Genomic DNA, 26,003 nt, shown 5'->3' on the forward strand with positions numbered 1-26,003 from the left:
TGCATATGCGGCATCCATCAGCACATCTGTTCTCTGATGTTGCATACACATCTGCATATGCAGCATCCATCGCACATCTGCTCGCTGATGTTGCATACGCAGCCCCCTTCAGCACATCTGCTCTCTGATTTTGCATACACAGCATCCATCAGCAAATCTGCTCTCTTATGTTGCACACACAGCATCCATCAGCACATATGCTCTCTGATTTTGCATACACAGCATCTATCAGCACATCTGCTCTCTGATGTTGCATACGCATCTGCAGCACCCATCAGCACATCTGCTCTCTGATTTTGCATACACAGCATCCATCAGCACATCTGCTCTCTGATGCTGCATACACAGCATCCATCAGCACATCTGCTCTCTGATTTTGCATATGCAGCATCCATCAGCACATCTGCTCTATGATTTTGCATATGCAGCATCCATCAGCACATATGTTCTCTGATGTTGCATGCGCAGCATCCATCATCACATCTGCTCTGATGTTGCATACACATCTGCATATGCAGCATCCATCATCACATCTGCTCTGATGTTGCATACACCTCTGCATATGCAGCATCCATCAGCACATCTGCTCGCTGATGTTGCATACGCAGCCGCCTGCAGCACATCTGCTCTCTGATTTTGCATACACAGCATCCATCAGCAAATCGGTTCTCTTATGTTGCACACACAGCATCCATCAGCACATATGCTCTCTGATTTTGCATGCACAGCATCTATCAGCACACCTGCTTTCTGATGTTGCATATGCATCTGCAGCACCCATCAGCACATCTGCTCTCTGATTTTGCATACACAGCATCCATCAGCACATCTGCTCTCTGATGCTGCATACACAGCATCCATCAGCACATCTGCTCTCTGATTTTGCATATGCAGCATCCATCAGCACATCTGCTCTCTGAATTTGCATATGCAGCATCCATCAGCACATCTGTTCTCTGATGTTGCATGCGCAGCATCCATCATCACATCTGCTCTGATGTTGCATACACATCTGCATATGCAGCATCCATCAGCACATCTACTCGCTGATGTTGCATACACAACATCCATCAGCAAATCTGTTCTGTTATGTTGCACACACAGCATCCATCAGCGCATATGCTCTCTGATTTTGCATACACAGCATCTATCAGCACATCTGCTCTCTGATGTTGCATATGCATCTGCAGCACCCATCAGCACATCTGCTCTCTGATTTTGCATACACAGCATCCATCAGCACATCTGCTCTCTGATGCTGCATACACAGCATCCATCAGCACATCTGCTCTCTGATGTTGCATACGCATCTACAGCACCCATCAGCACATCTGCTCTCTGATTTTGCATAGACAGCATCCATCAGCACATCTGTTCTCTGATGATGCATACACAGCATCCATCAGCACATCTGCTTTCTGATGTTGCATATGCATCTGCATCTGCAGCATCCATCAGCACATCTGCTCTCTGATTCTGCATACACAGCATCCATCAGCACATCTGGTCTCTGATGTTGCATGCACAGCATCCATCAGCAACTCTGCTCTCTGATTTTGCATATACAGCATCCATTACCACATCTGCTTTCCAATTTTGCATACGCAGCATCCATCAGCACATCTGCTCTATGATCTTACATACGCAGCATCCATCAGCACATCTGCTCTCTGATTTTGCATACACAGCATCCATCAGCAACTCTGCTCTCTGATTTTGCATATACAGCATCTATTACCACATCTGCTTTCCAATTTTGCATACGCAGCATCCATCAGCACATCTGCTCTCTGATGTTGCATACGCAGCACCCATCAGCACGTCTGCTCTCTGATTTTGCATACACAGCATCCATCAGCACTTCTGTTCTCTGATGTTGCATACACAGCATCCATAAGCACATCTGCTCTCTCTTGTTGCATATGCATCTGCATACGCAGCATCCATCCGCATATCTGCTCTCTGATTTTGCATATGCAGCATCCATCAGCACATCGGCTCTCTGATTTTGCATACGCAGCATCCATCAGCACATCTGCTCTCTGATGTTGCATTCACAGCATCCATCAGCACATCTGCTCTCTCTTGTTGCATATGCATCTGCATACGCAGCATCCATCCGCATATCTGCTCTCTGATTGTGCATATGCAGCATCCATCAGCACATCTGCTCTCTGATTTTGCATACGCAGCATCCATTAGCACATCTGCTCTCTGATGTTGCATACGCATCTGCAGCATCCATCAGCACATCTGCTCTCTGATGTTGCATAGCAGCATCCATCAGCACATCTGCTTTCTGATTTTTCATACGCAGCATCCATCAGAACATCTGCTCTCTGTTGCATACGCATCTGCATACATAGCATCCATCAGCACATCTGTTCTCTGATGTTGCATGCGCAGCATCCATCATCACATCTGCTCTGATGTTGCATACACATCTGCATATGCAGCATCCATCAGCACATCTGCTCACTGATGTTGCATACGCAGCCCCCTTCAGCACATCTGCTCTCTGATTTTGCATACGCAGCATCCATCAGCACATCTGCTCTCTGATGTTGCATACGCATCTGCATACATAGCATCCATCAGCACATCTGTTCTCTGATGTTGCATGCGCAGCATCCATCATCACATCTGCTCTGATGTTGCATACACATCTGCATATGCAGCATCCATCAGCACATCTGCTCACTGATGTTGCATACGCAGCCCCCTTCAGCACATCTGCTCTCTGATTTTGCATACACAGCATCCATCAGCACATATGCTCTCTGATTTTGCATACACAGCATCCATCAGCACATCTGCTTTCTGATATTTCATACGCAGCATCCATCAGCACATCTGCTCTCTGATGTTACATATGCATCTGCATACATAGCATCAATCAGCACATCTGCTCTCTGATGTTGCATACGCAGAATCCATCAGCACATCTGTTCTCTTATGTTGCATACGCAGCATCCATCAGCACATCTGCTCTCTGATGTTGCATACGCATCTGCAGCATCCATTAGAACATCTGCTCTCTGATTTTGCATATGCAGCATCCATCAGCACATCTGCTCTCTGATTTTGCATATGCAGCATCCATCAGCACATCTGTTCTCTGATGTTGCATGCGCAGCATCCATCATCACATCAGCTCTGATGTTGCATACACATCTGCATATGCAGCATCCATCAGCACTTCTGCTCACTGATGTTGCATACGCAGCCCCCTTCAGCACATCTGCTCTCTGATTTTGCATACACATCATCCATCAGCATATCTGTTCTCTTATGTTGCATACACAGCATCCATCAGCACATATGCTCTCTGATTTTGCATACACAGCATCCATCAGCACATCTACTCTCTGATGTTGCATACACATCTGCAGCACCCATCAGCGCATCTGCTCTCTGATTTTACATAGACAGCATCCATCAGCACATCTGTCCTCTGATGTTGCATGCGCAGCATCCATCAGCACCTCTGCTCTCTGATTCTGCATATACAGTATCCATTACCACATCTGCTTTCCAATTTTGCACACGCAGCATCCATCAGCACATCTGCTCTATGATGTTACATATGCAGCATCCATCAGCACATCTGCTGTCTGATGTTGCATACACAGCATCTATCAGCACATCTGCTCTCTGATGTTGCATATGCATCTGCAGCATCCATCAGCACATCTGCTCTCTGATGTTGCATACGCAGCATTCATCAGCACATCTGCTTTCTGATTTTTCATACGCAGCATCCATCAGCACATCTGCTCTCTGATGTTGCATACACAGCATCCATCAGCACATCTGTTCTCTGTTGTTGCACACAAAGCATCCATCAGCACATCTGCTCTCTGATGTTGCATACACAGCATCCATCAGCACATCTGTTCTCTGATGTAGCACACAAAGCATCCATCAGCACATCTGCTCTCTGATGTTGCATACACAGCATCCATCAGCACATCTGCTCTCTCTTGTTGCATACGCATCTGCATACGCAGCATCCATCAGCAAATCTGTTCTCTTATGTTGCACACATAGCATCCATCAGCACATATGCTCTCTGATTTTGCATACACAGCATCTATCAGCACATCTGCTCTCTGATGTTGCATACGCATCTGCAGCACCCATCAGCACATCTGCTCTCTGATTTTGCATACACAGCATCCATCAGCACATCTGCTCTCTGATGCTGCATACACAGCATCCATCAGCACATCTGCTCTCTGATGTTGCATACGCATCTACAGCATCCATCAGCACATCTGCTCTCTGATTTTGCATAGACAGCATCCATCAGCACATCTGTTCTTTGATGATGCATACACAGCATCCATCAGCACATCTGCTTTCTGATGTTGCATATGCATCTGCATCTGCAGCATCCATCAGCACATCTGCTCTCTGATTTTGCATACACAGCATCCATCAGCACATCTGGTCTCTGATGTTGCAAGCGCAGCATCCATTAGCACAGCTGCTCTCTGATGTTGCATACGCATCTGCAGCATCCATCAGCACATCTGCTCTCTGATGTTGCATAGCAGCATCCATCAGCACATCTGCTTTCTGATTTTTCATACGCAGCATCCATCAGCACATCTGCTCTCTGATGTTGCATACGCATCTGCATACATAGCATCCATCAGCACATCTGCTCACTGATGTTGCATACGCAGCCCCCTTCAGCACATCTGCTCTCTGATTTTGCATACACAGCATCCATCAGCAAATCTGTTCTCTTATGTTGCATACACAGCATCCATCAGCACATATGCTCTCTGATTTTGCATACACAGCATCCATCAGCACATCTACTCTCTGATGTTGCATACGCATCTGCAGCACCCATCAGCACATCTGCTCTCTGATTTTACATAGACAGCATCCATCAGCACATCTGTTCTCTGATGCAGCATACACAGCATCCATCAGCACATCTTTTCTCTGATGTTGCATGCGCAGCATCCATCAGCACCTCTGCTCTCTGATTCTGCATATACAGTATCCATTACCACATCTGCTTTCCAATTTTGCACACGCAGCATCCATCAGCACATCTGCTCTATGATGTTACATACGCAGCATCCATCAGCACATCTGCTCTCTGATGTTGCATACACAGCATCTATCAGCACATCTCCTCTCTGATGTTGCATATGCATCCGCAGCATCCATCAGCACATCTGCTCTCTGATGTTGCATACGCAGCATCCATCAGCACATCTGCTTTCTGATTTTTCATACGCAGCATCCATCAGCACATCTGCTCTCTGATGATGCATACACAGCATCCATCAGCACATCTGTTCTCTGATGTTGCACACAAAGCATCCATCAGCACATCTGCTCTCTGATGTTGCATACACAGCATCCATCAGCACATCTGCTCTCTCTTGTTGCATACGAATCTGCATACGCAGCATCCATCAGCACATCTGTTCTCTGATGTTGCACACGAAGCATCCATCAGCACATCTGCTCTCTGATGTTGCATACACAGCATGTATCAGCACATCTGCTCTCTGATGTTGCATATGCATCTGCAGCATCCATCAGCACATCTGCTCTCTGATGTTGCATACGCAGCATCCATCAGCACATCTGCTTTCTGATTTTTCATACGCAGCATCCATCAGCACATCTGCTCTCTGATGTTGCATACACAGCATCCATCAGCACATCTGTTCTCTGATGTTGCACACAAAGCATCCATCAGCACATCTGCTCTCTGATGTTGCATACACAGCATCCATCAGCACATCTGCTCTCTCTTGTTGCATACGCATCTGCATACGCAGCATCCATCAGCACATCTGTTCTCTGATGTTGCACACGAAGCATCCATCAGCACATCTGCTCTCTGATGTTGCATACGCAGCATCCATCAGCACATCTGCTTTCTGATTTTTCATACGCAGCATCCATCAGCACATCTGCTCTCTGATGTTGCATACACAGCATCCATCAGCATATCTGTTCTCTGATGTTGCACACAAAGCATCCATCAGCACATCTGCTCTCTGATGTTGCATACACAGCATCCATCAGCACATCTGCTCTCTCTTGTTGCATACGCATCTGCATACGCAGCATCCATCCGCATATCTGCTCTCTGATTTTGCATACACAGCATCCATCAGCACATCTGCTTTCTGATTTTTCATACGCAGCATCCATCAGCACATCTGCTCTCTGATGTTGCATACGCATCTGCATACATAGCATCAATCAGCACATCTGCTCTCTGATGTTGCATACGCAGAATCCATCAGCACATCTGTTCTCTTATGTTTCATATGCAGCATCCATCAGCACATCTGCGCTCTGATTTTGCATACACAGCATCTATCAGCACATCTGCTCTCTGATGTTGCATACGCATCTGCAGCATCCATTAGCACATCTGCTCTCTGATTTTGCATATGCAGCATCCATCAGCACATCTGCTCTATGATGTTGCATACGCAGCATCCATCAGAACATCTGTTCTCTTATGTTGCATACGCAGCATCCATTAGCAAATCTGCTCTCTGATGTTTTATACGCATCTGCATATGCATCATCCATCAGCACATCTGCTCTCTGATGTTGCATACTCATCTGCAGCATCCATCAGCACATCTGCTCTCTGATTTTGCATACACAGCATCTATCAGCACATCTGCTCTCTGTTGTTGCATACTCATCTGCAGCATCCATCAGCACATCTGCTCTCTGATGTTGCATACACTGCATCCATCAGCACATCTGTTCTCTTATGTTGCATACGCAGCATCCATCAGCACATCTGCTGTCTGATTTTGCATACACAGCATCTATCAGCACATCTGCTCTCTGATGTTGCATACGCATCTGCAGCATCCATCAGCACATCTGCTCTCTGATTTTGCATACACAGCATCTATCAGCACATCTGCTCTCTGATGTTGCATACACAGCATCCATCAGCACATATGCTCTCTGATTTTGCATACACAGCATCTATCAGCACATCTGCTCTCTGATGTTGCATACGCATCTGCAGCACCCATCAGCACATCTGCTCTCTGATTTTGCATACACAGCATCCATCAGCAAATCTGTTCTCTTATGTTGCACACACAGCATCCATCAGCACATATGCTCTCTGATTTTGCATACACAGCATCTATCAGCACATCTGCTCTCTGAGGTTGCATATGCATCTGCAGCACCCATCAGCACATCTGCTCTCTGATTTTGCATACACAGCATCCATCAGCACATCTGCTCTCTGATGCTGCATACACAGCATCCATCAGCACATCTGCTCTCTGATGTTGCATACGCATCAGCAGCATCCATCAGCACATCTGCTCTCTGATTTTGCATAGATGCATCCATCAGCACATCTGTTCTCTGATGATGCATACACAGCATCCATCAGCACATCTGCTTTCTGATGTTGCATATGCATCTGCAGCATCCATCAGCACATCTGCTCTCTGATTTTGCATACACAGCATCCATCAGCAAATCTGTTCTCTTATGTTGCACACACAGCATCCATCAGCACATATGCTCTCTGATTTTGCATACACAGCATCCATCAGCAAATCTGTTCTCTTATGTTGCACACACAGCATCCATCAGCACATATGCTCTCTGATTTTGCATACACAGCATCTATCAGCACATCTGCTCTCTGAGGTTGCATATGCATCTGCAGCACCCATCAGCACATCTGCTCTCTGATTTTGCATACACAGCATCCATCAGCACATCTGCTCTCTGATGCTGCATACACAGCATCCATCAGCACATCTGCTCTCTGATGTTGCATACGCATCAGCAGCATCCATCAGCACATCTGCTCTCTGATTTTGCATAGATGCATCCATCAGCACATCTGTTCTCTGATGATGCATACACAGCATCCATCAGCACATCTGCTTTCTGATGTTGCATATGCATCTGCAGCATCCATCAGCACATCTGCTCTCTGATTTTGCATACACAGCATCCATCAGCACCTCTGCTCTCTGATTTTGCATATAAAGCATCCATTACCACATCTGCTTTCCAATTTTGCATACGCAGCATCCATCAGCACATCTGCTCTATGATGTTACATACGCAGCATCCATCAGCACATCTCCTCTCTGATGTTGCATACGCAGCACCATCAGCATGTCTGCTCTCTGATTTTGCATACACAGCATCCATCAGCACATCTGTTCTTTGATGTTGCATACACAGCATCCATCAGCACATCTGCTCTCCCTTGTTGCATATGCATCTGCAGCATCCATCAGCACATCTGCTCTCTGATTTTGCATACACAGCATCCATCAGCACATCTGGTCTCTGATGTTGCATGCGCAGCATCCATCAGCACCTCCGCTCTCTGATTTTGCATATAAAGCATCCATTACCACATCTGCTTTCCAATTTTGCATACGCAGCATCCATCAGCACATCTGCTCTATGATGTTACATACGCAGCATCCATCAGCACATCTCCTCTCTGATGTTGCATACGCAGCACCATCAGCATGTCTGCTCTCTGATTTTGCATACACAGCATCCATCAGCACATCTGTTCTTTGATTTTGCATATGCAGCATCCATCAGCACATCTGCTCTATGATGTTGCATACGCAGCATCCATCAGAACATCTGTTCTCTTATGTTGCATACGCAGCATCCATTAGCAAATCTGCTCTCTGATGTTTTATACGCATCTGCATATGCATCATCCATCAGCACATCTGCTCTCTGAGGTTGCATACTCATCTGCAGCATCCATCAGCACATCTGCTCTCTGATTTTGCATACACAGCATCTATCAGCACATCTGCTCTCTGTTGTTGCATACTCATCTGCAGCATCCATCAGCACATCTGCTCTCTGATCTTGCATACACTGCATCCATCAGCACATCTGTTCTCTTATGTTGCATACGCAGCATCCATCAGCACATCTGCTGTCTGATTTTGCATACACAGCATCTATCAGCACATCTGCTCTCTGATGTTGCATACGCATCTGCAGCATCCATCAGCACATCTGCTCTCTGATTTTGCATACACAGCATCTATCAGCACATCTGCTCTCTGATGTTGCATACACAGCATCCATCAGCACATATGCTCTCTGATTTTGCATACACAGCATCTATCAGCACATCTGCTCTCTGATGTTGCATACGCATCTGCAGCACCCATCAGCACATCTGCTCTCTGATTTTGCATACACAGCATCCATCAGCACATCTGCTCTCTGATGCTGCATACACAGCATCCATCAGCACATCTGCTCTCTGATTTTGCATATGCAGCATCCATCAGCACATCTGCTCTCTGATTTTGCATATGCAGCATCCATCAGCACATCTGTTCTCTGATGTTGCATGCGCAGCATCCATCATCACATCTGCTCTGATGTTGCATACACATCTGCATATGCAGCATCCATCATCACATCTGCTCTGATGTTGCATACACATCTGCATATGCAGCATCCATCAGCACATCTGCTCGCTGATGTTGCATACGCAGCCCCTTCAGCACATCTGCTCTCTGATTTTGCATACACAGCATCCATCAGCAAATATGTTCTCTTATGTTGCACACACAGCATCCATCAGCACATATGCTCTCTGATTTTGCATACACAGCATCTATCAGCACATCTGCTCTCTGAGGTTGCATATGCATCTGCAGCACCCATCAGCACATCTGCTCTCTGATTTTGCATACACAGCATCCATCAGCACATCTGCTCTCTGATGCTGCATACACAGCATCCATCAGCACATCTGCTCTCTGATGTTGCATACGCATCAGCAGCATCCATCAGCACATCTGCTCTCTGATTTTGCATAGATGCATCCATCAGCACATCTGTTCTCTGATGATGCATACACAGCATCCATCAGCACATCTGCTTTCTGATGTTGCATATGCATCTGCAGCATCCATCAGCACATCTGCTCTCTGATTTTGCATACACAGCATCCATCAGCACATCTGGTCTCTGATGTTGCATGCGCAGCATCCATCAGCATCTCTGCTCTCTGATTTTGCATATAAAGCATCCATTACCACATCTGCTTTCCAATTTTGCATATGCAGCATCCATCAGCACATCTGCTCTATGATGTTACATACGCAGCATCCATCAGCACATCTCCTCTCTGATGTTGCATACGCAGCACCATCAGCATGTCTGCTCTCTGATTTTGCATACACAGCATCCATCAGCACATCTGTTCTTTGATGTTGCATACACAGCATCCATCAGCACATCTGCTCTCCCTTGTTGCATATGCATCTGCATACGCAGCATCCATCCGCATATCTGCTCTCTGATTTTGCATATGCAGCATCCATCAGCACATTTGCTCTCTGATTTTGAATATGCAGCATCCATCAGCACATCTGCTCTCTGATGTTGCATACACAGCATCCATCAGCACATATGCTCTCTCTTGTTGCATATGCATCTGCATACGCAGCATCCATCCGCATATCTGCTCTCTGATTTTGCATATGCAGCATCCATCAGCACATCTGCTCTCTGATTTTGCATACGCAGCATCCATTAGCACATCTGCTCTCTGAAGTTGCATACACATCTGCAGCATCCATCAGCAGATCTGCTCTCTGATGTTGGATACGCATCTGCATACATAGCATCCATCAGCACATCTGTTCTCTGATGTTGCATGCGCAGCATCCATCATCACATCTCCTCTGATGTTGCATACACATCTGCTTATGCAGCATCCATCAGCACATCTGCTCACTGATTTTGCATACGCAGCCCCCTTCACCACATCTGCTCTCTGATTTTGCATACACAGCATCCATCAGCAAATCTGTTCTCTTATGTTGCATACACAGCATGGATCAGCACATATGCTCTCTGATTTTGCATACACAGCATCCATCAGCACATCTGCTTTCTGATTTTTCATACGCAGCATCCATCAGCACATCTGCTCTCTGATGTTGCATACGCATCTGCATACATAGCATCAATCAGCACATCTGCTCTCTGATGTTGCATACGCAGAATCCATCAGCACATCTGTTCTCTTATGTTTCATATGCAGCATCCATCAGCACATCTGCGCTCTGATTTTGCATACACAGCATCTATCAGCACATCTGCTCTCTGATGTTGCATACGCATCTGCAGCATCCATTAGCACATCTGCTCTCTGATTTTGCATATGCAGCATCCATCAGCACATCTGCTCTCTGATTTTGCATATGCAGCATCCATCAGCACATCTGTTCTCTGATGTTGCATGCGCAGCATCCATCATCACATCTGCTCTGATGTTGCATACACATCTGCATATGCAGCATCCATCAGCACATCTGCTCACTGATGTTGCATACGCAGCCCCCTTCAGCACATCTGCTCTCTGATTTTGCATACACAGCATCCATCAGCAAATCTGTTCTCTTATGTTGCATACACAGCATCCATCAGCACATATGCTCTCTGATCTGATTTTGCATACACAGCATCCATCAGCACATCTGCTTTCTGATGCTGCATACACAGCATCCATCAGCACATCTACTCTCTGATGTTGCATACGCATCTGCAGCACCCATCAGCACATCTGCTCTCTGGTTTTGCATACACAGCATCCATCAGCACCTCTGCTCTCTGATTTTGCATATAAAGCATCCATTACCACATCTGCTTTCCAATTTTGCATACGCAGCATCCATCAGCACATCTGCTCTATGATGTTACATACGCAGCATCCATCAGCACATCTCCTCTCTGATGTTGCATACGCAGCACCATCAGCATGTCTGCTCTCTGATTTTGCATACACAGCATCCATCAGCACATCTGTTCTTTGATGTTGCATACACAGCATCCATCAGCACATCTGCTCTCCCTTGTTGCATATGCATCTGCAGCATCCATCAGCACATCTGCTCTCTGATTTTGCATACACAGCATCCATCAGCACATCTGGTCTCTGATGTTGCATGCGCAGCATCCATCAGCACCTCTGCTCTCTGATTTTGCATATAAAGCATCCATTACCACATCTGCTTTCCAATTTTGCATACGCAGCATCCATCAGCACATCTGCTCTATGATGTTACATACGCAGCATCCATCAGCACATCTCCTCTCTGATGTTGCATACGCAGCACCATCAGCATGTCTGCTCTCTGATTTTGCATACACAGCATCCATCAGCACATCTGTTCTTTGATTTTGCATATGCAGCATCCATCAGCACATCTGCTCTATGATGTTGCATACGCAGCATCCATCAGAACATCTGTTCTCTTATGTTGCATACGCAGCATCCATTAGCAAATCTGCTCTCTGATGTTTTATACGCATCTGCATATGCATCATCCATCAGCACATCTGCTCTCTGAGGTTGCATACTCATCTGCAGCATCCATCAGCACATCTGCTCTCTGATTTTGCATACACAGCATCTATCAGCACATCTGCTCTCTGTTGTTGCATACTCATCTGCAGCATCCATCAGCACATCTGCTCTCTGATCTTGCATACACTGCATCCATCAGCACATCTGTTCTCTTATGTTGCATACGCAGCATCCATCAGCACATCTGCTGTCTGATTTTGCATACACAGCATCTATCAGCACATCTGCTCTCTGATGTTGCATACGCATCTGCAGCATCCATCAGCACATCTGCTCTCTGATTTTGCATACACAGCATCTATCAGCACATCTGCTCTCTGATGTTGCATACACAGCATCCATCAGCACATATGCTCTCTGATTTTGCATACACAGCATCTATCAGCACATCTGCTCTCTGATGTTGCATACGCATCTGCAGCACCCATCAGCACATCTGCTCTCTGATTTTGCATACACAGCATCCATCAGCACATCTGCTCTCTGATGCTGCATACACAGCATCCATCAGCACATCTGCTCTCTGATTTTGCATATGCAGCATCCATCAGCACATCTGCTCTCTGATTTTGCATATGCAGCATCCATCAGCACATCTGTTCTCTGATGTTGCATGCGCAGCATCCATCATCACATCTGCTCTGATGTTGCATACACATCTGCATATGCAGCATCCATCATCACATCTGCTCTGATGTTGCATACACATCTGCATATGCAGCATCCATCAGCACATCTGCTCGCTGATGTTGCATACGCAGCCCCTTCAGCACATCTGCTCTCTGATTTTGCATACACAGCATCCATCAGCAAATATGTTCTCTTATGTTGCACACACAGCATCCATCAGCACATATGCTCTCTGATTTTGCATACACAGCATCTATCAGCACATCTGCTCTCTGAGGTTGCATATGCATCTGCAGCACCCATCAGCACATCTGCTCTCTGATTTTGCATACACAGCATCCATCAGCACATCTGCTCTCTGATGCTGCATACACAGCATCCATCAGCACATCTGCTCTCTGATGTTGCATACGCATCAGCAGCATCCATCAGCACATCTGCTCTCTGATTTTGCATAGATGCATCCATCAGCACATCTGTTCTCTGATGATGCATACACAGCATCCATCAGCACATCTGCTTTCTGATGTTGCATATGCATCTGCAGCATCCATCAGCACATCTGCTCTCTGATTTTGCATACACAGCATCCATCAGCACATCTGGTCTCTGATGTTGCATGCGCAGCATCCATCAGCATCTCTGCTCTCTGATTTTGCATATAAAGCATCCATTACCACATCTGCTTTCCAATTTTGCATATGCAGCATCCATCAGCACATCTGCTCTATGATGTTACATACGCAGCATCCATCAGCACATCTCCTCTCTGATGTTGCATACGCAGCACCATCAGCATGTCTGCTCTCTGATTTTGCATACACAGCATCCATCAGCACATCTGTTCTTTGATGTTGCATACACAGCATCCATCAGCACATCTGCTCTCCCTTGTTGCATATGCATCTGCATACGCAGCATCCATCCGCATATCTGCTCTCTGATTTTGCATATGCAGCATCCATCAGCACATTTGCTCTCTGATTTTGAATATGCAGCATCCATCAGCACATCTGCTCTCTGATGTTGCATACACAGCATCCATCAGCACATATGCTCTCTCTTGTTGCATATGCATCTGCATACGCAGCATCCATCCGCATATCTGCTCTCTGATTTTGCATATGCAGCATCCATCAGCACATCTGCTCTCTGATTTTGCATACGCAGCATCCATTAGCACATCTGCTCTCTGAAGTTGCATACACATCTGCAGCATCCATCAGCAGATCTGCTCTCTGATGTTGGATACGCATCTGCATACATAGCATCCATCAGCACATCTGTTCTCTGATGTTGCATGCGCAGCATCCATCATCACATCTCCTCTGATGTTGCATACACATCTGCTTATGCAGCATCCATCAGCACATCTGCTCACTGATTTTGCATACGCAGCCCCCTTCACCACATCTGCTCTCTGATTTTGCATACACAGCATCCATCAGCAAATCTGTTCTCTTATGTTGCATACACAGCATGGATCAGCACATATGCTCTCTGATTTTGCATACACAGCATCCATCAGCACATCTGCTTTCTGATTTTTCATACGCAGCATCCATCAGCACATCTGCTCTCTGATGTTGCATACGCATCTGCATACATAGCATCAATCAGCACATCTGCTCTCTGATGTTGCATACGCAGAATCCATCAGCACATCTGTTCTCTTATGTTTCATATGCAGCATCCATCAGCACATCTGCGCTCTGATTTTGCATACACAGCATCTATCAGCACATCTGCTCTCTGATGTTGCATACGCATCTGCAGCATCCATTAGCACATCTGCTCTCTGATTTTGCATATGCAGCATCCATCAGCACATCTGCTCTCTGATTTTGCATATGCAGCATCCATCAGCACATCTGTTCTCTGATGTTGCATGCGCAGCATCCATCATCACATCTGCTCTGATGTTGCATACACATCTGCATATGCAGCATCCATCAGCACATCTGCTCACTGATGTTGCATACGCAGCCCCCTTCAGCACATCTGCTCTCTGATTTTGCATACACAGCATCCATCAGCAAATCTGTTCTCTTATGTTGCATACACAGCATCCATCAGCACATATGCTCTCTGATCTGATTTTGCATACACAGCATCCATCAGCACATCTGCTTTCTGATGCTGCATACACAGCATCCATCAGCACATCTACTCTCTGATGTTGCATACGCATCTGCAGCACCCATCAGCACATCTGCTCTCTGGTTTTGCATACACAGCATCCATCAGCACATCTGCTCTCTGATTTTGCATACACAGCATCCATCAGCACATCTGCTCTATGATGTTACATACGCAGCATTCATCAGCACATCTGCTCTCTGATGTTGCATACACAGCATCTATCAACACATCTGCTCTCTGATGTTGCATATGCATCTGCAGCATCCATCAGCACATCTGCTCTCTGATGTTGCATACGCAGCATCCATCAGCACATCTGCTTTCTGATTTTTCATACGCAGCATCCATCAGCACATCTGCTCTCTGATGTTGCATACACAGCATCCATCAGCACATCTGTTCTCTGATGTTGCACACAAAGCATCCATCAGCACATCTGTTCTCTGATGTTGCATACACAGCATCCATCAGCACATCTGCTCTCTCTTGTTGCATACGCATCTGCATACGCAGCATCCATCCGCATATCTGCTCTCTGATTTTGCATATGCAGCATCCATCAGCACATCTGCTCTCTGATTTTGCATATGCAGCATCCATCAGCACATCTCTCTGAAATTGCATACACAGCATCCATGAGCACAGCTGTTCCGTAATGTTGCATGCGCAGCATCCATCAGCACATCTGCTCTCTGATGTTGCATACGCATCTGCATACATAGCATCAATCAGCACATCTGCTCTCTGATGTTGCATACGCAGCATCCATCAGCACATCTGTTCTCTTATGTTGCATACGCAGCATCCATCAGCAAATCTGCTCTCTGATTTTGCATACACAGCATCTATCAGCACATCTGCTCTCTGATGTTGCATACGCATCTGCAGCATCCATCAGCACATCTGCTCTCTGATGTTGTATAGCAGCATCCATCAGCACATCTGCTCTCTGATGTCGCGTACGCATCTGCATACATAGCATCAATCAGCACATCTGCTCTCTGATGTTGCATACGCAGCATCCATCAGCACATCTGTTCTCTTATGTTGCATACGCAGCATCCATCAGCACATCTGCTCTCTGATGTTGCATACGCATCTGCATACATAGCATCAATCAGCACATCTGCTCTCTGATGTTGCATACGCAGCATCCATCAGCACATCTGTTCTCTTATGTTGCATACGCAGCATCCATCAGCAAATATGCTCTCTGATTTTGCATACACAGCATCTATCAGCACATCTGCTCTCTGATGTTGCATACGCATCTGCAGCATCCATCAGCACATCTGCTCTCTGATGTTGCATAGCAGCATCCATCAGCACATCTGCTTTCTGATTTTTCATACGCAGCATCCATCAGCACATCTGCTCTCTGATGTTGCGTACGCATCTGCACACATAGCATCAATCAGCACATCTGCTCTCTGATGTTGCATACACAGAATCCATCAGCACATCTGTTCTCTTATGTTGCATATGCAGCATCCATCAGCACATCTGCTCTCTGATTTTGCATACACAGCATCTATCAGCACATCTTCTCTCTGATGTTGCATACGCATCTGCAGCATCCATCAGCACATCTGCTCTCTGATTTTGCATATGCAGCATCCATCAGCACATCTGCTTTCTGATGCTGCATACACAGCATCCATCAGCACATCTACTCTCTGATGTTGCATACGCATCTGCAGCACCCATCAGCACATCTGCTCTTTGATTTTGCATACACAGCATCCATCAGCACATCTGCTCTCTGATTTTGCATATGCAGCATCCATCAGCACATCTGCTCCCTGATTTTGCATACACAGCATCCATCAGCACATCTGCTCTTTGATGTTTTATATGCATCTGCATATGCATCATCCATCAGCACATCTGCTCTCTGATTTTGCAAACACAGCATCCATCAGCACATCCGTTCTCTGATGTTGCATGCGCAGCATCCATCAGCACCTCTGCTCTCTGATTTTGTATATACAGCATCCATTAGCACATCTGCTCTCCAATTTTGCATACACAGCATCCATCAGCTCTATGATGTTGCATACGCAGCATCCATCAGCACATCTGCTCTCTGATGTTGCATAGGTAGCACCCATCAGCACGTCTGCTCTCTGATGTTGCATACGCAGCATCCATCAGCACATCTGCTCTCTGATTTTGCATTGACAACATCCATCAGCATAACTGTTCTCTGATGTTGCTTACGAAGCATCCATCAGCACATCTGCTCTCTGATTGTGCATACACAGCATCCATCAGCACATCTGCTCTCTGATTTTGCATACACAGCATCCATCAGCACATCTGCTCCCTGAATTTGCATACACAGCATCCATCAGCACATCTGTTCTCTGATATTGCATGCGCAGCACCCATCAGGACGTGTGCTCTCTGATTTTGCATATACAGCATCCATTAGCACATCTGCTTTCCAATTTTGCATACGCAGCATCCATCAGCACATCTGCTCTATGATGTTGCATACGCAGCATCCATCAGCACATCTGCTCTCTGATGTTGCATACGCAGCATCCATCAGCACGTGTGCTCTCTGATTTTGCATACACAGCATCCATCAGCACATCTGTTCTCTGATGTTGCATACGAAGCATCCATCAGCACATCTGCTCTCTGATGTTGCATACACAGCATCCATCAGCACATCTGCTCTCTTGTTGCATACGCATCTGCATATGCAGCATCCATCAGCACATCTGCTCTCTGATTTTGTATACGCAGCATCCATCAGCACATCTGCTCTCTGATTTTGCATATACAGCATCCATCAGCACATCTGCTCTCTGATGTTGCATACGCAGCATCCATCAGCAGATCTGCTCTCTGATTTTGCATACGCAGCATCCATCAGCACATCTGCTCTGATTTTGCATACACAGCACCCATCAGCACGTCTGCTCTCTGATGTTGCATACGCAGCACCCATCAGCACGTCTGCTCTCTGATTTTGCATACGCAGCATCCATCAGCACATCTGCTCTCTGATGTTGCATACACAGCATCCATCAGCACATCTGCTCTCTGATGTTGCATTCACAGCATCCATCAGCACATCTGCTCTCTGATGTTGCATACACAGCATCCATCAGCACGTCTGTTCTCTGATGTTGCTTACACAGCATCCATCAGCACATCTGCTCTCTTGTTGCATACGCATCTGCAGCATCCATCAGCACATCTGCTCTCTGATGTTGCATATGCATCTGCATCTGCCGCATCCATCAGCACATCTGCTCTCTGATTCTGCATACACAGCATCCATCAGCACATCTGGTCTCTGATGTTGCATGCACAGCATCCATCAGCAACTCTGCTCTCTGATTTTGCATATACAGCATCCATTACCACATCTGCTTTCCAATTTTGCATACGCAGCATCCATCAGCACATCTGCTCTATGATCTTACATACGCAGCATCCATCAGCACATCTGCTCTCTGATTTTGCATACACAGCATCCATCAGCAACTCTGCTCTCTGATTTTGCATATACAGCATCCATTACCACATCTGCTTTCCAATTTTGCATACGCAGCATCCATCAGCACATCTGCTCTCTGATGTTGCATACACAGCATCCATCAGCACATCTGTTCTCTGATGTTGCACACAAAGCATCCATCAGCACATCTGTTCTCTGATGTTGCATACACAGCATCCATCAGCACATCTGCTCTCTCTTGTTGCATACGCATCTGCATACGCAGCATCCATCCGCATATCTGCTCTCTGATTTTGCATATGCAGCATCCATCAGCACATCTGCTCTCTGATTTTGCATATGCAGCATCCATCAGCACATCTCTCTGAAATTGCATACACAGCATCCATGAGCACAGCTGTTCCGTAATGTTGCATGCGCAGCATCCATCAGCACATCTGCTCTCTGATGTTGCATACGCATCTGCATACATAGCATCAATCAGCACATCTGCTCTCTGATGTTGCATACGCAGCATCCATCAGCACATCTGTTCTCTTATGTTGCATACGCAGCATCCATCAGCAAATCTGCTCTCTGATTTTGCATACACAGCATCTATCAGCACATCTGCTCTCTGATGTTGCATACGCATCTGCAGCATCCATCAGCACATCTGCTCTCTGATGTTGCATAGCAGCATCCATCAGCACATCTGCTTTCTGATTTTTCATACGCAGCATCCATCAGCACATCTGCTCTCTGATGTTGCGTACGCATCTGCACACATAGCATCAATCAGCACATCTGCTCTCTGATGTTGCATACACAGAATCCATCAGCACATCTGTTCTCTTATGTTGCATATGCAGCATCCATCAGCACATCTGCTCTCTGATTTTGCATACACAGCATCTATCAGCACATCTTCTCTCTGATGTTGCATACGCATCTGCAGCATCCATCAGCACATCTGCTCTCTGATTTTGCATATGCAGCATCCATCAGCACATCTGCTTTCTGATGCTGCATACACAGCATCCATCAGCACATCTACTCTCTGATGTTGCATACGCATCTGCAGCACCCATCAGCACATCTGCTCTTTGATTTTGCATACACAGCATCCATCAGCACATCTGCTCTCTGATTTTGCATATGCAGCATCCATCAGCACATCTGCTCCCTGATTTTGCATACACAGCATCCATCAGCACATCTGCTCTTTGATGTTTTATATGCATCTGCATATGCATCATCCATCAGCACATCTGCTCTCTGATTTTGCAAACACAGCATCCATCAGCACATCCGTTCTCTGATGTTGCATGCGCAGCATCCATCAGCACCTCTGCTCTCTGATTTTGTATATACAGCATCCATTAGCACATCTGCTCTCCAATTTTGCATACACAGCATCCATCAGCTCTATGATGTTGCATACGCAGCATCCATCAGCACATCTGCTCTCTGATGTTGCATAGGTAGCACCCATCAGCACGTCTGCTCTCTGATGTTGCATACGCAGCATCCATCAGCACATCTGCTCTCTGATTTTGCATTGACAACATCCATCAGCATAACTGTTCTCTGATGTTGCTTACGAAGCATCCATCAGCACATCTGCTCTCTGATTGTGCATACACAGCATCCATCAGCACATCTGCTCTCTGATTTTGCATACACAGCATCCATCAGCACATCTGCTCCCTGAATTTGCATACACAGCATCCATCAGCACATCTGTTCTCTGATATTGCATGCGCAGCACCCATCAGGACGTGTGCTCTCTGATTTTGCATATACAGCATCCATTAGCACATCTGCTTTCCAATTTTGCATACGCAGCATCCATCAGCACATCTGCTCTATGATGTTGCATACGCAGCATCCATCAGCACATCTGCTCTCTGATGTTGCATACGCAGCATCCATCAGCACGTGTGCTCTCTGATTTTGCATACACAGCATCCATCAGCACATCTGTTCTCTGATGTTGCATACGAAGCATCCATCAGCACATCTGCTCTCTGATGTTGCATACACAGCATCCATCAGCACATCTGCTCTCTTGTTGCATACGCATCTGCATATGCAGCATCCATCAGCACATCTGCTCTCTGATTTTGTATACGCAGCATCCATCAGCACATCTGCTCTCTGATTTTGCATATACAGCATCCATCAGCACATCTGCTCTCTGATGTTGCATACGCAGCATCCATCAGCAGATCTGCTCTCTGATTTTGCATACGCAGCATCCATCAGCACATCTGCTCTGATTTTGCATACACAGCACCCATCAGCACGTCTGCTCTCTGATGTTGCATACGCAGCACCCATCAGTACGTCTGCTCTCTGATTTTGCATACGCAGCATCCATCAGCACATCTGCTCTCTGATGTTGCATACACAGCATCCATCAGCACATCTGCTCTCTGATGTTGCATTCACAGCATCCATCAGCACATCTGCTCTCTGATGTTGCATACACAGCATCCATCAGCACGTCTGTTCTCTGATGTTGCTTACACAGCATCCATCAGCACATCTGCTCTCTTGTTGCATACGCATCTGCAGCATCCATCAGCACATCTGCTCTCTGATGTTGCATATGCATCTGCATCTGCCGCATCCATCAGCACATCTGCTCTCTGATTCTGCATACACAGCATCCATCAGCACATCTGGTCTCTGATGTTGCATGCACAGCATCCATCAGCAACTCTGCTCTCTGATTTTGCATATACAGCATCCATTACCACATCTGCTTTCCAATTTTGCATACGCAGCATCCATCAGCACATCTGCTCTATGATCTTACATACGCAGCATCCATCAGCACATCTGCTCTCTGATTTTGCATACACAGCATCCATCAGCAACTCTGCTCTCTGATTTTGCATATACAGCATCCATTACCACATCTGCTTTCCAATTTTGCATACGCAGCATCCATCAGCACATCTGCTCTATGATCTTACATACGCAGCATCCATCAGCACATCTGCTCTCTGATGTTGCATACACAGCATCCATCAGCACATCTGTTCTCTGATGTTGCATACACAGCATCCATCAGCACATCTGCTCTCTCTTGTTGCATACGCATCTGCATACGCAGCATCCATCCGCATATCTGCTCTCTGATTTTGCATATGCAGCATCCATCAGCACATCTGCTCTCTGATTTTGCATATGCAGCATCCATCAGCACATCTCTCTGAAATTGCATACACAGCATCCATGAGCACAGCTGTTCCGTAATGTTGCATGCGCAGCATCCATCAGCACATCTGCTCTCTGATGTTGCATACGCATCTGCATACATAGCATCAATCAGCACATCTGCTCTCTGATGTTGCATACGCAGCATCCATCAGCACATCTGTTCTCTTATGTTGCATACGCAGCATCCATCAGCAAATCTGCTCTCTGATTTTGCATACACAGCATCTATCAGCACATCTGCTCTCTGATGTTGCATACGCATCTGCAGCATCCATCAGAACATCTGCTCTCTGATGTTGTATAGCAGCATCCATCAGCACATCTGCTCTCTGATGTCGCGTACGCATCTGCATACATAGCATCAATCAGCACATCTCTCTGATGTTGCATACGCAGCATCCATCAGCACATCTGTTCTCTTATGTTGCATACGCAGCATCCATCAGCACATCTGCTCTCTGATGTTGCATACGCATCTGCATACATAGCATCAATCAGCACATCTGCTCTCTGATGTTGCATACGCAGCATCCATCAGCACATCTGTTCTCTTATGTTGCATATGCAGCATCCATCAGCAAATATGCTCTCTGATTTTGCATACACAGCATCTATCAGCACATCTGCTCTCTGATGTTGCATACGCATCTGCAGCATCCATCAGCACATCTGCTCTCTGATGTTGCATAGCAGCATCCATCAGCACATCTGCTTTCTGATTTTTCATACGCAGCATCCATCAGCACATCTGCTCTCTGATGTTGCGTACGCATCTGCACACATAGCATCAATCAGCACATCTGCTCTCTGATGTTGCATACACAGAATCCATCAGCACATCTGTTCTCTTATGTTGCATATGCAGCATCCATCAGCACATCTGCTCTCTGATTTTGCATACACAGCATCTATCAGCACATCTTCTCTCTGATGTTGCATACGCATCTGCAGCATCCATCAGCACATCTGTTCTCTGATTTTGCATATGCAGCATCCATCAGCACATCTGCTTTCTGATGCTGCATACACAGCATCCATCAGCACATCTACTCTCTGATGTTGCATACGCATCTGCAGCACCCATCAGCACATCTGCTCTTTGATTTTGCATACACAGCATCCATCAGCACATCTGCTCTCTGATTTTGCATATGCAGCATCCATCAGCACATCTGCTCCCTGATTTTGCATACACAGCATCCATCAGCACATCTGCTCTTTGATGTTTTATATGCATCTGCATATGCATCATCCATCAGCACATCTGCTCTCTGATTTTGCAAACACAGCATCCATCAGCACATCCGTTCTCTGATGTTGCATGCGCAGCATCCATCAGCACCTCTGCTCTCTGATTTTGTATATACAGCATCCATTAGCACATCTGCTCTCCAATTTTGCATACACAGCATCCATCAGCTCTATGATGTTGCATACGCAGCATCCATCAGCACATCTGCTCTCTGATGTTGCATAGGTAGCACCCATCAGCACGTCTGCTCTCTGATGTTGCATACGCAGCATCCATCAGCACATCTGCTCTCTGATTTTGCATTGACAACATCCATCAGCATAACTGTTCTCTGATGTTGCTTACGAAGCATCCATCAGCACATCTGCTCTCTGATTGTGCATACACAGCATCCATCAGCACATCTGCTCTCTGATTTTGCATACACAGCATCCATCAGCACATCTGCTCTCTGATTTTGCATACACAGCATCCATCAGCACATCTGTTCTCTGATATTGCATGCGCAGCACCCATCAGGACGTGTGCTCTCTGATTTTGCATATACAGCATCCATTAGCACATCTGCTTTCCAATTTTGCATACGCAGCATCCATCAGCACATCTGCTCTATGATGTTGCATACGCAGCATCCATCAGCACATCTGCTCTCTGATGTTGCATACGCAGCATCCATCAGCACGTGTGCTCTCTGATTTTGCATACACAGCATCCATCAGCACATCTGTTCTCTGATGTTGCATACGAAGCATCCATCAGCACATCTGCTCTCTGATGTTGCATACACAGCATCCATCAGCACATCTGCTCTCTTGCTGCATACGCATCTGCATATGCAGCATCCATCAGCACATCTGCTCTCTGATTTTGTATACGCAGCATCCATCAGCACATCTGCTCTCTGATTTTGCATATACAGCATCCATCAGCACATCTGCTCTCTGATGTTGCATACGCAGCATCCATCAGCAGATCTGCTCTCTGATTTAGCATACGCAGCATCCATCAGCACATCTGCTCTGATTTTGCATACACAGCACCCATCAGCACGTCTGCTCTCTGATGTTGCATACGCAGCACCCATCAGCACGTCTGCTCTCTGATTTTGCATACGCAGCATCCATCAGCACATCTGCTCTCTGATGTTGCATACACAGCATCCATCAGCACATCTGCTCTCTGATGTTGCATTCACAGCATCCATCAGCACATCTGCTCTCTGATGTTGCATACACAGCATCCATCAGCACGTCTGTTCTCTGATGTTGCTTACACAGCATCCATCAGCACATCTGCTCTCTTGTTGCATACGCATCTGCAGCATCCATCAGCACATCTGCTCTCTGATGTTGCATATGCATCTGCATCTGCCGCATCCATCAGCACATCTGCTCTCTGATTCTGCATACACAGCATCCATCAGCACATCTGGTCTCTGATGTTGCATGCACAGCATCCATCAGCAACTCTGCTCTCTGATTTTGCATATACAGCATCCATTACCACATCTGCTTTCCAATTTTGCATACGCAGCATCCATCAGCACATCTGCTCTATGATCTTACATACGCAGCATCCATCAGCACATCTGCTCTCTGATTTTGCATACACAGCATCCATCAGCAACTCTGCTCTCTGATTTTGCATATACAGCATCCATTACCACATCTGCTTTCCAATTTTACATACGCAGCATCCATCAGCACATCTGCTCTCTGATGTTGCATACGCAGCACCCATCAGCACGTCTGCTCTCTGATTTTGCATACACAGCATCCATCAGCACTTCTGTTCTCTGATGTTGCATACACAGCATCCATAAGCACATCTGCTCTCTCTTGTTGCATATGCATCTGCATACGCAGCATCCATCCGCATATCTGCTCTCTGATTTTGCATATGCAGCATCCATCAGCACATCGGCTCTCTGATTTTGCATACGCAGCATCCATCAGCACATCTGCTCTCTGATGTTGCATTCACAGCATCCATCAGCACATCTGCTCTCTCTTGTTGCATATGCATCTGCATACGCAGCATCCATCCGCATATCTGCTCTCTGATTGTGCATATGCAGCATCCATCAGCACATCTGCTCTCTGATTTTGCATACGCAGCATCCATTAGCACATCTGCTCTCTGATGTTGCATACGCATCTGCAGCATCCATCAGCACATCTGCTCTCTGATGTTGCATAGCAGCATCCATCAGCACATCTGCTTTCTGATTTTTCATACGCAGCATCCATCAGCACATCTGCTCTCTGTTGCATACGCATCTGCATACATAGCATCCATCAGCACATCTGTTCTCTGATGTTGCATGCGCAGCATCCATCATCACATCTGCTCTGATGTTGCATACACATCTGCATATGCAGCATCCATCAGCACATCTGCTCACTGATGTTGCATAAGCAGCCCCCTTCAGCACATCTGCTCTCTGATTTTGCATACGCAGCATCCATCAGCACATCTGCTCTCTGATGTTGCATATGCATCTGCATACATAGCATCCATCAGCACATCTGTTCTCTGATGTTGCATGCGCAGCATCCATCATCACATCTGCTCTGATGTTGCATACACATCTGCATATGCAGCATCCATCAGCACATCTGCTCACTGATGTTGCATACGCAGCCCCCTTCAGCACATCTGCTCTCTGATTTTGCATACACAGCATCCATCAGCACATATGCTCTCTGATTTTGCATACACAGCATCCATCAGCACATCTGCTTTCTGATTTTTCATACGCAGCATCCATCAGCACATCTGCTCTCTGATGTTACATATGCATCTGCATACATAGCATCAATCAGCACATCTGCTCTCTGATGTTGCATACGCAGAATCCATCAGCACATCTGTTC

This window comes from Ambystoma mexicanum, chromosome 13 (assembly GCF_040938575.1).
Source record: "Ambystoma mexicanum isolate Mex_15411 chromosome 13, UKY_AmexF1_1, whole genome shotgun sequence".
Lineage (NCBI taxonomy): Eukaryota > Metazoa > Chordata > Amphibia > Caudata > Ambystomatidae > Ambystoma > Ambystoma mexicanum.